This window comes from Sinocyclocheilus grahami, unplaced genomic scaffold (genome assembly GCF_001515645.1).
Source record: "Sinocyclocheilus grahami isolate Dianchi unplaced genomic scaffold, SAMN03320097.WGS_v1.1 scaffold1418.1, whole genome shotgun sequence".
NCBI classification, from domain to species: Eukaryota; Metazoa; Chordata; class Actinopteri; order Cypriniformes; family Cyprinidae; genus Sinocyclocheilus; species Sinocyclocheilus grahami.
The window spans coordinates 140,049-143,346 of NW_015506597.1; positions in this window are offsets into that span (position 1 = coordinate 140,049).

Below are 3,298 nucleotides of genomic sequence, written 5' to 3' on the forward strand. Positions count from 1 at the left end.
CTGCCACTGAACACTGAAAGGGAATCTCGTGTTTAGCTGCGCACCAGTGCTCAAACACGCCCCATTCGCATTCATAAAGAGACCTAGTCGATGAAGCTCTAGCATTTTGTATGGTTCTAATAACGCTGTCTGACAGACCGGTTGTATTTAAATTGAACCACTCACAGGCCAGGCCCATAGTGCCAGGCATTCTGGATGAGGATGAAAAATCTCCCCCTCTGCTTGTGACAAAAGATCTCTGCGCAGTGGGAGAGACCACGGGTCTTCGTACAGCATGTGTATGATCTCCGCTAGCCAATATTTCCCTGGCCACCTTGGAGCTATTAATATAAATTTCAGTCCCTCCTCCCTCACTCTGTAAAGTGTTGGGGATATTAATGCTATCGGTGGGAACGCATAAAGGAGAGTGCGAGGCCATTCGTGTGCCAGCGTATCTATCCCCAGAGGCGCGCTCTGATCTTTCAGAGAGAAGAACAGAGGACACTGAGCATTGTCGTGGGACGCGAACAGATCTACTGTCGCCAAATCTGTTTGACCGCTTCATTGTTCAATTTCCACTCCCCGTAGAGGGGATTGCCCCTGGACATCAGATCCGCACCTTGGTTCATGACACCCTGTACGTGCGTTGCTCTCAGGGATAAAAGATTGGCATTGCTCCATAAAATCAGTTTGCATGCTAACGTGTGCAAAGAAAGTGATCTGAGACCTCCCAGTAGGTTTATGTAAGCCACAACTGTAGTGCTGTCCATTCTCACGAGAACATGATGCTCTTTCAGAACAGGAAGAAAATGCTTCAGGGTCAGAAAAATGGCTAGCATTTCCAAATAGTTTATGTGAAGATTGGTCAGTTGTTGACCCCATCTTCCATTCACTATCCTGCCCTCGTGAATGCCCCCCCAACCGGACAACGACGCCTCTGTTTTTATGACTTGAACTCGAACCACGCCCATGGGTACCCCTTGAACCAGAAAGGTCGGGTGTCTCCACTGGTGCAGTGCCAAGACTGCCTCTGATGTCACTCTCACTCTCCTCCGGGAGTGACGTAATGGGTCCAGCCCCTGAGACGCTACCCAGCGTTGAAACTCTCTCATGAACAGTCTGCCTAAGGGAATAACTATTAGGGCTGTGGCCATCAGTCTTAATAGTCGGACGCATGTGCGAAAGGAGACACCGTTTCCCCTCTGAAAATCGGTCATGCAACAAGTGAATTTTCTCACCCTGTCTTCCGACAGTCGCGCTCTGAATGTCACCGAGTTCAGTGACCACCCCAGATATGTTATAGACTGTGTGGGAATTAAAACACTCTTTTCGATGTTTAATTTTAAACCCAGTTTCTGTATATGTTCCAGAAGCATAACTGTGTGTTCTCTTGCTTTTTGCTCTGACTGAGCTGTCACCAGCCAGTCGTCTATGTAAGTAACGAGACGAATGCCTTTCTCCCTGAGCAGAGTCAGGGCCGCTTCTGTACATTTTACAAACACTCGGGGGCTGAGAGACAAGCCGAATGGTAGAACCAGATATTCGTATGCCATGCCAAGGGAGGCAAACCTCAGGAGTTTCCTATGGGGTATATCTTTATGTGAAAATATGCATCTTTCAGGTCGATTGACATAAACCAATTGCCCTGGCGCACTAATTTTAGGAGTGTAGAATGAGTGAGCATTCTGGACTTGTACTTCCTTAAGTATTTGTTCAGTGCACACAGATCCAATATAGAACGAAGAGCTCGAGTCCCTTTCTTTGGGACGAGGAAGTATCTCGAGTAAAATCCGCTGTGGCTCTGCTCGGGTGGGACCACTCTTATCGCCCTTTTGTTCAACAGAGAGGAAATTTCTTCCTGAAGAACATGCTTTAATTCTCCCTGCACCTGAGAATGAATTATCCCTTTGAAATGCGGGGGAGAAGCGGCAAACTGCAGTCTGTACCCGAATTGTATTGTCCTTAATACCCAGCGGGACTGTGGGCATTCTCACCAACTGATTATTCACAGCTTTCTGGCACCATCATGTGGCTGAGTCGTGAACGAGTTTGTGGTCTGTACTGCGCATGCGTGGGTACTTAGTGCTTGGACAGAGTTTAAGTGTCTCATCACCTCTAAGGGAGCGATAACTCCCCGAGGTTATGTTATACTTTGTTTTATTAACTTTTTTTGACTTATTTGTGTGGGAGGAGTGGCAAACTGCAGTCTGTACCCGAATTGTATTGTCCTTAATACCCAGCGGGACTGTGGGCATTCTCACCAACTGATTATTCACAGCTTTCTGGCACCATCATGTGGCTGAGTCGTGAACGAGTTTGTGGTCTGTACTGCGCATGCGTGGGTACTTAGTGTTTGGACAGAGTTTAAGTGTCTCATCACCTCTAAGGGAGCGATAACTAAGGTGATGTTATAATGTGTTCTGTTAACATGTTTTGCAACATTTATTGGGGAATTATGTTTTGTAACATGTTCTGGGAATACAGTGAAAACTTTATTGAGTTTTGAACATGAAAATTGCTTGTGACTAGTGGGTGGGTGTGCACCACTACACCATCTCTTGTCCTTTTCACTGCTCTGCTTCCCCTGGCCCATCCAGGCTCTATTTTCCACACAGAACATCGGGGTCGAACTCTGAACATTTGAGGGTCGGGAGCTAGCGAACAGGGGGGCTGTGGGCTCCTTTCCCCGGGAAAGACCTTATCAAACTTGCCTTCTTCCTCCTCGCTCCCTGAGGATGGGAGTGAGGATAAGGTTGAGGAGCTGGCTGGACTGCCTGAGCTGTTGCAGGCGGATAGTTCTTCCTTGGACAGGCAGTTCTCTGTTCTGGGACTCCGCTGTGACCCGCTGCATTCATGTTCGGTCTCTGCCGTCTAGGAATGCTATAGCTGGGGGGTGGGAGGGCCGTAACTTGTGTGAAGGTCTGCCGAGGTGGCGGAGGAGGTGCAGTCTGCGCCTTTCTAGGCATACAGAGCTGCAAAGCCTCATCATCCCTCTTCTTTTCCACGCATCTCTTTTGCATCAGTGTCAAAAATGCCCTCTGCGACCACCGGTGCATCCAGGATGGCTTCTTTTTCCCTGTCAGAGAGATTCGCCAAGTTAAACCAAAGTCCTCTCTCTTGATTGTGGCCATGCCCTTGCCCGCGGCTTGAACCGCACATCTCTGAAGACGCAGAGAATGATCCGTAACAACACAGATCTCTTCCTGGTGCGTCTGACCTGGCATGGTCGATGCTTCGCCCTGCAATTCCGCTTGGTACGCGGTCAGCATAGAGGTCGCGTTCAGAGCCCTGACAGAGAGAGCAACTGCTTTATAAGCAC